Consider the following 11697-nt stretch of genomic DNA (forward strand, 5'->3'; position numbering starts at 1 on the left):
CAAGGCAAGGGTTTTAAGTAATGCCCTGGGGGCATATAAGGTTTTTATAGAAGGCATTGTTGTAGAAACTTCAAAACAGGCTCATTCGATTGTTAATTTGAAGGGCTAGTACAGCGTAGTTGATTTCCAGATAGAAAATATGTTTTTGAGGAGGACACTCCCCCACAACCCTCAGGGCAAGGGTTTTAAGTTATGCCCTGAGGGCATATGAGAATAATGTTGGCACAATTTGCCGTGTATTAGTTTTTTCCTTTAGAGTAGGGCACTTCATATGGAAGGGGTCGTCGTAGAGACTTCAAAAGGGGCTCATTCGATTGGAAATCGACAGTTCTAGGGTCCTTTTTAATAGTCGAAAGTGATTGGAGGGCAACTAGCCCCCCCCCCCACGCCCATCATTCCCCCAAACACATTCAATCAAAATTTCGAAATAGCCATTTTGTTCAGCGTAGTTGATTTTCGAATAGAAAGTGTGTTTTTTAGGAGACACTCCCCCACAACCCTCAAGGCAAGGGTTTCAAGTTATGCCCTGGGGCCATATAAGGTTTTTATAGAAGGATTTGTCGTAGAAACTTCAAAACAGGCTCTTTTGATTGGAAATTCTAAAGGGCTAGTACCATTTTTAATAGTCAAAAGTGATTGGAGGGCACCTAGCCCCCCCCCCCACTCCCATCATTCCCCAAAACACATCCAATCAAAATTTTGAGATAGCTATTTTGTTCAGCGTAGTTGACTTCCAGTTAGGAAATATGTTTTTGAGGAGGAAAATCCCCCACTACCCTCAGTGCAAGGGTTTTAAGTTATGCCTTGGGGAGCATATAAGGTCTTTATTGAAGGTGTTGCTGTCGAAACTCAAAAAGGGCTCATTCAATTGGAAATCGAAAGGCCTAGTGCCCTTTTTAATAGTCAAAAGCGATTGGAGGGCACCTAGCCTCCCCCCCACTCCCATCATACCCCAAAACACATCCAATCAAAATTTTGAGATAGCTATTTTGTTCAGCGTAGTTGACTTCCAGTTAGAAAATATGTTTTTGAGGAGGACAATCCCTCACTACCCTCAGTGCAAGGGTTTTAAGTTATGCCCTGGGGAGCATATAAGGTCTTCAAAAAAGCTCATTCGATTGGAAATTCAAAGGACTAGTGCCTTTTTTAATAGTCGAAAGTGATTGGAGGGCAACTAGCTCCCCCCCCCCCCACACGCCCATCATTCACCCAAACACATTCAATCAAAATTTTGAGATAGCCATTTTGTTCAGTGTAGTTGATTTCAAGATAGAAAATATGTTTTTAAGGAGGACACTCCCCCACAACCCTCGGGGCAAGGGTTTTAAGTTATGCCCTGAGGGTATATAAGAACAATGTTGGCACAATGTACTATGTATTATTTTTTCATTTAGAGCAGGGCACTTCATATGGAAGGGGTCGTCGTAGAAACTTCAAAAGGGGCTCATTCAATTGGAAATTGAGAGTTCTAGTGCCCTTTTTGATAGTCGAAAATGATTGGAGGGCAATTAGCCCCCCCACGCCCATCATTCCCCGAAACACATTTAATCAAAATTTTGAGATAGCCATTTTGTTCAGCGTAGTTGATTTCTAGATAGAAAATATGTTTTTGAGGAGGAAACTCCCCCACAACCCTCAGGGCAAGTGTTTTAATTTATGCCCTGGGGGCATATAAGATTTTTATAGGAAGTGTTGTCGTAAAAACTCAAAAAGGGCTCATTCAATTGGAAATCGAAAGGCCTAGTACCCTTTTTAATAGTCAAAAGTGATTGGAGGGCACCTAGCCTCCCCCCCACTCCCATCATTCCCCAAAACACATCCAATCAAAATTTTGAGATAGCTATTTTGTTCAGCGTAGTTGACTTCCAGTTAGGAAATATGTTTTTGAGGAGGAAAATCCCTCACTACCCTCAGTGCAAGGGTTTTAAGTTATGCCCTGGGGAGCATATAAGGTCTTCAAAAAAAGCTCATTCGATTGGAAATTCAAAGGACTAGTGCCTTTTTTAATAGTCGAAAGTGATTGGAGGGCAACTAGCTCCCCCCCCCCCCCCACACGCCCATCATTCCCCCAAACACATTCAATCAAAATTTTGAGAAAATCCATTTTGTTCAGCGTAGTTGATTTCAAGATAGAAAATATGTTTTTTAGGAGGACACTCCCCCAAAACCCTCGGGGCAAGGGTTTTAAGTTATGCCCTGAGGGTATATAAGAACAATGTTGGCACAATGCACTATGTATTATTTTTTCCTTTAGAGCAGGGCACTTCATATGGAAGGGGTCGTTGTAGAAACTTCAAAACGGGCTTATTCGATTGGAAACTGAGAGTTCCAGTGCTCTTTTTGATAGTCGAAAATGATTGGAGGGCAATTAGCCCCCCCACGCCCATCATTCCCCGAAACACATTTAATCAAAATTTTGAGATAGCCATTTTGTTCAGCGTAGTTGATTTCTAGATAGAAAATATGTTTTTTAGGAGGAAACTCACTCACAACCCTCAGGGCAAGGGTTTTAAATTATGCCCTAGGGGCATATAAGATTTTTATAGGAAGTGTTGTCGTAAAAACTCAAAAAGGGCTCATTCAATTGGAAATCGAAAGGCCTAGTACCCTTTTTAATAGTCAAAAGTGATTGGAGGGCACCTAGCCCCCCCCCACGCCCATCATTCCCCAAAACACATCCAATCAAAATTTTGAGATAGCTATTTTGTTCAGCGTAGTTGACTTCCAGTTAGAAAATATGTTTTTGAGGAGGACAATCCCCCACTACCCTCAGTGCAAGGGTTTTAAGTTATGCCCTGGGGAGCATATAAGGTCTTTATTGAAGGTGTTGTTGTAAAACTTCAAAAAAGATTCATTCGAGTGGAAATTCAAAAGACTAGTGCCCTTCTTAATAATCGAAAGTGATTGGAGGGCAACTAGCCCCACCTCCACGCTCATCATTCCCCCAAACACATCCAATCAAAATTTTGAGATAGCCATTTTGTTCAGCGTAGTTGATTTCCAGATAGAAAATATATTTTTGAGGAAATACTCTGTACGGGTTTAATCACTGAATAAAATCATTCATTCACAGCCCCCCCCCCTACCCTCGGGGGAAGGGTTTTAAGTTATGCCCTGAGGAAATATAATAACGATGTTGGCACAATGTACTGTTTATTATTTTTCCTTTAGAGCTGGGCACTTCATATGGAAGTGGTAGACGTAGAAACTTCAAAAGGGGCTCATTCGATTGGAAATTGAGAGTTCTAGTGCCCTTTTTAATAGTAGAAAGTGATTGGAGGGCAAAATGCCCCTCCCCCACGCCCATCATTCCCCAGAACACATCCAATCAAAATTGTGAGATAGCCATTTTGTTCAGCGTAGTTGATTTCCAGATAGAAAATATGTTTTTGAGGAGGACACTCCCCCACAACCCCCAGGGCAAGGGTTTTAAGTTATGCCCGGGGGGCATATAAGGTTCTTATAGAAGGCGTTGTCATAGAAACTTCAAAATAGGCTCATTCGATTGGAAATTCGAATGGCTATTACCCTTTTTAATAGTGGAAAGTGATTGGGGGGGGGCAAAAAGCCCCCCCCCAACGCCCATCATTCCCCCAAACACATCCAATACAAATTTTGAGATAGCCATTTTGTTCAGCGTAGTTGATTTCCAGATAGAAAATATGTTTTGGAGGAGGAAAGTCCCCCACAACTGTCAAGGCAAGGGTTTTAAGATATGCCCTGGGGACATATAAGGTTTTTATAGAAGGCGTTGTCGTAGAAACTTCAAAATTTGAAATTCAAAGGGCTAGTGCCCTTTTTGATGGTCGATAGTGATTGGAGGGCAACTAGCCCCCCCCCCACGCCCATCATTTCTCCGAACACATCCAATTAAAATTTTTGAGATAGCCATTTTGTTAAGCCTAGTTTATTACCAGATAGATAATATGGTTTTGAGGAGGATACTCCCCCACAGCCCTCAGGGCAAGGGTTTTAAGTTATGCCCTGGGGTCATATAAGGTTTTTAAAGAAGGCGTTGTCGTAGAAACTTCAAAAAAAGCTCATTCGATTGGAAATTCAAAGGACTAGTGCCTTTTTTAATAGTCGAAAGTGATTGAAGGGCAACTAGCTCCCCCCCCCAACGCCCATCATTTCCCCAAACACATCCAATCAAAATTTTTAGATAGCCATTTTGTTCAGTGTAGTTGATTTCCAGATAGAAAATATGTTTTGGAGGAGGAAAGTCCCCCACAACTGTCAAGGCAAGGGTTTTAAGATATGCCCTGGGGACATATAAGGTTTTTATAGAAGGCGTTGTCGTAGAAACTTCAAAATTTGAAATTCAAAGGGCTAGTGCCCTTTTTGATGGTCGATAGTGATTGGAGGGCAACTAGCCCCCCCCCCACGCCCAACATTTATCCGAACACATCCAATTAAAATTTTTGAGATAGCCATTTTGTTAAGCCTAGTTTATTACCAGATAGATAATATGGTTTTGAGGAGGATACTCCCCCACAGCCCTCAGGGCCAGGGTTTTAAGTTATGTCCTTGGGTCATATAAGGTTTTTAAAGAAGGCGTTGTCGTAGAAACTTCAAAAAAAGCTCATTCGATTGGAAATTCAAAGGACTAGTGCCTTTTTTAATAGTCGAAAGTGATTGAAGGGCAACTAGCTCCCCCCCCAAACGCCCATCATTTCCCCAAACACATCCGATCAACATTTTGATATGGCCATTTTGTTCACTGTAGTTGATTTCAAGATAGAAAATATGTTTTTAAGGAGGACACTCCCCCACGAAAACACTCCCAAAAACGAAAAGATTTAAAGTATTATTTTCTTTTTCTCTGAAAAGACTATGTCAATAAATAACGAACAGAAATTAATTAAAAAAAACTTTTTCCAGAAAATAAGTTTTTCAAAGAAAAGTAAAGAACTCCATTAAAACAAAAATGAGCAAAAATAAAACCAAATAATCTACCAAGCATGTGGTAGATTTGTGGTAGTCTCACGCTTGGTAGATTATTTTACTTTATTTTTGCTCATTTTTTGTTTAATGTAGTTCTTTACTTTTCTTTGAAAAACTTTTTTTTGTGGAAAAGATTTTTTAATTAATTTCTTTTCGTTTAATATTGACATAGTCTTTTCAGGGAAAAAGAAAATAATACTTTATATCTTTTCGTTTTTTTTAAAAATTTTATAATTTGGCCTGCTATTTGTATACTGGAGAAAAATTTACAGCAATTTTTAACAACATACACCATTTTAAAAATCTGGACACGAATAGTAGTGTTTAATTTAGTTTCATACCTCCTCTAGTTGACCTGAAATGAAAAACTAGATACTATCCGCAAAAAAATCTGTTGATTTCTTTGATAGCTTGGATACACTCACACTATTTTGATAAAAGCTAAATGTTGCTTTAAAATTAAGTCAAAATACACAGTTTGTATGCTGGTTGCCAATAAGACATCTCAGCAGTATACCAAGAACGACTGATGGTATGAAGTTCAAATATTCGGGGGTACCTCTTTCATTACTTCTGCTCTTAAAATGTCACTAAATCAAAAGCGTGTAATTGTATCCAGGCTGCAAAAAATATAGACATAATTTTTCGGGAATGGTATTAACTTTTATTTATCAGGTCTACTAGAGGATGTATATGACTAAATTAAACACTACTATTCGTGTAATGATTTTCAAAAGAGTTTATATTGTTAAAAATTGCTGAAAAAGTTTCTCCAGCATATAAATAGCAGGCCAAACTATACATTCTTAAAGGAAAACCAGAAAGATTCAAATCATTAATTTCTTTTTCTCTGAAAAAGACTATGTCAAGATAAAACGAAAAGAAATTAGTTAAAAAAAAAACTTTTTCCACAAAATGAATTTTTCAAAATAAGGTGAAACTCCATTTTTCAAAATAACTCCATTAAACCAAAAATGAACAAATATAGAATCAAATAATCTACCAATCATACAACTTCCACAAATCAGTTTCAATAAATAAACGAAACCCAAAACGAACAGAAATTACAATAAATAACCAAGTCAAACTCAAAACGAACGGAAATGAACATGAATAGAATACGAAACACCTATGTTTTCTAAAAGCCGGAATATAATTTACACTTTATTGAAAAAATTCAAATGAATGTGCATTGTCAATTTAACATACACATGCTGATATTTATCCCGTAAAATCTTAGTCAATTTTTGATTTCTTAAAATTATAAAAGTGAAAACATTTAAAAGAATTTTTTCAGTAAAGTACAAATTATATTCTGGCTTTTAGAAAGCCTAGGGGTATCGGACTCATACAAAAGTAACAAAACGCATGAACGGGACCAATAGTTCCATGAGTTTTGCTATATGGCAGTTACAGATTGTAGAATTCTTAAAAGCACGTAGATATGAGCAATAACACTTAAATGAGCCATTAAACATTTCTCGACGATTGGCGTGATAGCCTGCTAGCCCTGCTAATGCTGCAGTAGCCTGCTGGTGAGCCGAACGTTTATAAAACTTACTAAGCACGCTGGGAGGGTGAACATGCAGGAGGAGTGATTTTACGAATCTAGTGGAGTTTTGGACAATGAATATTACACAAAATTTTGAGATAGCAATTTTTTCAACGTAGTAGGAAGTTCTGGAAATTAGATCTTTGAGGATGACAACCCCCCCTCCCTCCCCCCAACCCTCAGGGTAAGGATTGTAAGTTATGCCCTGGAGGCATGTAAGGTTTTTATAGAAAGCGTTGTTGTAGAAACTTCAAAAAGTAGTCATTCAATTGGAAATTGAAAGGGCTACTGCCCTTTTTAATAGTCGAAAGTGATTGAAAGGCAACTAGCCCTCCTCTACCGCCCACCATTTCCCCGAACACATTCAATCAAAGTTTGATATAGCCATTTTGTTCAACTTAGTTGAAAGGTCCTGAAATTATGTTTTTGAGGATGACAAACCCCCCACAAACCCCAGGGCAAAGGTTGTAACTTACGCCCTGGGGGTATCTAAGGTTTTTATAGAAAGCGTTGTCGTAGAAAATTTAAAAAGGGCTCATTCAATTAGGAATTGAGAGGGCTAGTGCCCTTATTAATAGTCAAAAGCGGTTGGAGTACAAATGTCCCCCTCCCACGCCCATCATTTCCCCAAACGCTTCCGATCAACATTTTGATATAGCCATTTTGTTGACCATAGTTGAATGGTATGCAAATTATATGTTTGAGTATGACAAAACCCCCCCACAGTCCTCAGGGCTAAGGTTGTAAGTTATGCCCGAGGGGCATATAAAGTGTTTATAGAAAGCGTTGTCGTAAAAACTTCAAAAAGAGCTCATTGGACTGGAAATTGAGAGGGCTATTGCCCTTTTTAATAGTCGAAAGTAATCAGAGGGATAATCACCTCCCCCCCCCCACGCCCAGCATTTTCCCAAACATTTGCGATCAATATTTTGACATGACCATTTTGTTCAACGTAGTTAAAGGGTCTGGAAATTTTGTCTTTGAGGATTAACATCCTCCCCTCATAGCCCTCAACCCCTCACCCCACAGTCCTCAGGGCTAAGGTTGTTATTTATGCCACGGGGGCATATAATGTTTATATAGAAAGTATTGTTATAAAGACTTCTAATAGGGCCCTGTCCATTGGAAATTCAGAGGGCCATTGCCTTTTTTAATAATCAAAAGTCATCACAGGAAGGATTACCCCCTCCCCCACGCCCAGCCATTTCCCCAAACATTTCCGATCAATATTTGTATATGGCCATTTTGTTCAACGTAGTTGAAAGGTCTGAAAATTCTGTCTTTCAGGATGAAAAGTCTCCCCCCATAGCCTTCAGGACAAGGGTCGTAAGTTATGCCCTTGGGGCATATAAGTTTTCTAAAAAAGCTATATTATTCAGCTACGGCTGAATTATTCAGCTACAGTTGAATAAGAAATTTTGAATAAGTCACTATCAAAGATATATTAATAAGGTTTTCGAATATGCTAATTAAAATGGTTTTCTCAAAACTATAAGTGCCTGATTTCGGGAAAAAAATGAGGACAAAAGGGGGGCAATTTATGGTTAGATTTTTTGGTCACTTGAAAAGGGCACTAGAAATTTGAATTTAATTTCAAAAGAGCCCTCTCAGGATTTTCTAGAACTACTTGATCGATACGATCACCCCTATTAAAAAAAATAATAATAATAATAAAAAATGAAAAAAATAAACACGCATCCGTGATCTTTCTTCTGGCAAAAAATACAAAATTCCACATTTTTGCAGATAGGAGCTTGAAACCTCAATGATAGGATTCTCTGATACGCTGAATCTGATGGTGTGGTTTTTACTAAGGCTCTAAGACTTTTAGGGGTTTTTTCCCCCTTTTTTCGAAAATAAAGCAAATTTTATCAGGCGCGTAACTTTAGATGAGTAAGATTAAACTTGATGAAACTTATATATTTGAAATCAGTATACAAATCTGATTCTTCTGATGTATCTATTGGCATCAAAATTCCGTTTTTTAGAGTTTCGGCTACTATTGAGCCGGGTCGCTCCTTACAGTTTGTTACCACGAAGTGTTTGATGGAATGACGGTTAGCTCCCACAGAAATTTTGCCTAAAGAATTTTTTGTTTAATGATATTTAATGTGTTAAACAATTAACAATGATTTCCGAGAAAACTATAAGAAATAATGAAGAGTTCCCCAAAGACCCCCTTTCCCAGAAAAGTAGGCGACGATTTACGGGTACACGATTCTGCCTTTTAAGGATACCCACTGATTTCGGTGTGATCTGTAGAAACTAGTGCTATAAGTCACCAACAGCAACAGCTATAATAGTTTTTTGAAGCCAATCACCATTCAAAACAAGGAATAAAGAAACTAATTAGAAAAAATAATAAAGAAGAGGAAGTAGAAGAAAAAAAAATAGAAACAGAAAAGAAAGACGAAACCACCAGAAAAGAAAGGGGTAACTACAGAACATGATTTCAAAAAGATTAAGATTCTATAAAACAATTTATTCTAGTAAGTACTGTTACAAAACTGGTGTATAAACTAAATCAATAAAACTTTGGAGTTGTACTTCGCTTATACTCAAACTCTAACTTAACCAAGCGACAACTCGTAAGCAAAAAAAGGAAGAAACAAAAAGAAATTAAACCGGAATGAACCAAACAAAAAAAAACTGGAATTTCTGAGGTAAGGAAGTCTCAGAGGCGGTTTCGGGGGAGGGGGGATACAGAGGGGGCATTTTTCCCGGACGCAGAAATATTTGGGGCACAAAATTTCAAACAAATAATCATTTGATTATTTATTATTTGATAAGCGGTTATAACCATTTTGTAATTTTAGAAATTTTATTTTTATTAAAGTAAATTAGAGGGCGCAGCTAATAAACTAAAATGATTAATAATTAGCTGAGTAATGGAATAAATTAGAAAATAATTAAATAATAGTAATTAAAATATAATAAGTAATAATAATTTAAATAATAAATTAAAAAATAATTAAGAAATAATTTATTAACCAACTAATAAATTGATTTTTTTTAATAAATGAAATTTTTTTTAAAAATTCACCTGAAAATTTTAGGCGCTAATCAAGATTTTTCCCCGGGTGCAAGAGAGACCAGAACTGCCACTGAGAAGTCTATAGCTATTCACCAATTATTTTCGTTCCGGGAAATAAGTTGTCCATTTTAAAAAGGGCCAGATTTCCAGTTTCTCGTTTTAAAGAAAAAGTAATATAGCTAATAAATTTAGAAAAGGTAAGATACAACTTTATTTGCAACACGCAATAAACCATACGTATATCAACAATTAAAGATCATTTTATTAAGTAAATGTATATGAAAACACAAGATTAAGTGGTTTAAAACATAGAATAAAAGTGGAAAAACTGATTACAGACATCAATTATATGATTAAAAACTTATATGTATTTAAACTATTCCTGGTACAGAAATGCATGTAAGACAATCAAAAATACAATCCGAAATCATATTTAGGCCTAGGATAGAGATTTAAACACCTAAAGAAGATGTGACATTGACAACGCTGTAATGACATCTCATCATGACGGGTAGATGGTATTATTTGGTCTTGTTTTTTGTGATAATGAAGCGTTGTCAATCCTACTATCAACAAACAATTGATTAATATGAAACTAGGATTATCATAAGAAAATGTAATATTTTGCCGATTTTTTATCAAACGATAAAAACCGTAAAGAAAATCGAGGATAAATTATTGATCATATTAAGAGACGGTATTTTTGAACAGAAATCGTATCATTTTACATATAAGAACAATCAAATATGCTTGTATTCAGAATGCAGTATTTGCCACACAGCAAATACTGCACAGCAAATGCCACACAGCAAATATTAGACACAGCAAGTTGCCATTTGCTTGTTTATTAGTGTTCCATTAAATAGAAATGTAAATATCCCATCTCCGATAGCTTTTTAAATCTTTGGGGGAGGGTTTAAGACGAAATCATGTTTAGGCCTGGGGAAAGGTTATTAAATGCGTAAGGAAAATGTGACATGGAAAACATATAGCAAAGATATCTGATCAAGATAGTAGAAGACATTGATTTCAATTGAAGAATTCGTTAACTTTCTCCTTCTTGCTCATATTGCTAGCAAGTAGCCTATATATTTTATTTTTAATGAAAGGTGGCCGTTTATTTAATAACAAGAATATTACAATCTATAGAATCAAATTTACTTGTATTCCGAATACTTTATGTTTTTTATACGTTAAAGGAGGGTTTCCGCCGTTCAAACAAAAAACTGTTAGCTGACATTGTTAGGGAGTGTTTGTTGTCAGCATTTTGTGTTATAACATGGCTATTTTGCTATAAAAAGGGGTTTTTTCGCCGTTCAAACAAAAAATTGTTAGCTAACATTGTTAGGGAGTGTTTGTTGTCAGCATTTTGTGTTATAACATGGCTATTTTGCTATCTAAAGAGATTTTTCTGCCGTTCCAACAAAAAACTGTTAGCTAACACTGGTAGGGAGTGTTTGTTGTCAGTCTTGTCAGTGTTTTGCGTTATAACATGGCTATTTTGCTATCTAATGAGGCTTTTCCGCCGTCCAAACAAAAAACTGTTAACTAAGAATTTTGCCAGCAATAGTGTTTCCGCCGTCACACTAAAAACTATTAGCTAGCATTGTTAGGGAATATCCTTAACAAATTGAATACTTGTTGGAGAATATAAAGCAAAATATTTCTGTTCGCTAACATTCTGTTTTTGCCGTTCAAATAAATACCTGTTAGTTAATATTTATAGAAAATAATTGGACGGTGGAAAAACCCCTAAACTAAAAGTCAATCAAAAGCTTTCATGCTGAAAAAAAAAATCTGAAAAAAAGGGGAGTAAAGGGGACTATAAATCTTATCTGATTTGCAAGATTTAAACTAGAAGTCTGTTTGTTTTTTCTAAAATGTGTTTGATTTCCTTTCTCGAACGCAAAAAGTAAACACTTTTTGAGACTGCACTGACTAAGCGTGACGAAATGTCGGAGAAAAACGAGAAAACACTAAAATTTTCTAAATTCTAGTGTGTTCTACCCACATACAGCCATATTTTTGATACACCAAATAAAAATTCAATTTCACACTAATATGGAGAAGTATAGCACACAGCAACTAGTTAATTTTTGCTATAGGTGCTTAGTCATACAGATTACACATCCATCTTCGCTAGGTGTTTAAATATTCGGGGGAGGGT

The sequence above is a fragment of the Artemia sp. Qi Xiang Cuo genome, chromosome 19 (genome assembly GCF_049724085.1).
Source record: "Artemia sp. Qi Xiang Cuo chromosome 19, ASM4972408v1, whole genome shotgun sequence".
NCBI lineage: Eukaryota > Metazoa > Arthropoda > Branchiopoda > Anostraca > Artemiidae > Artemia > Artemia sp. Qi Xiang Cuo.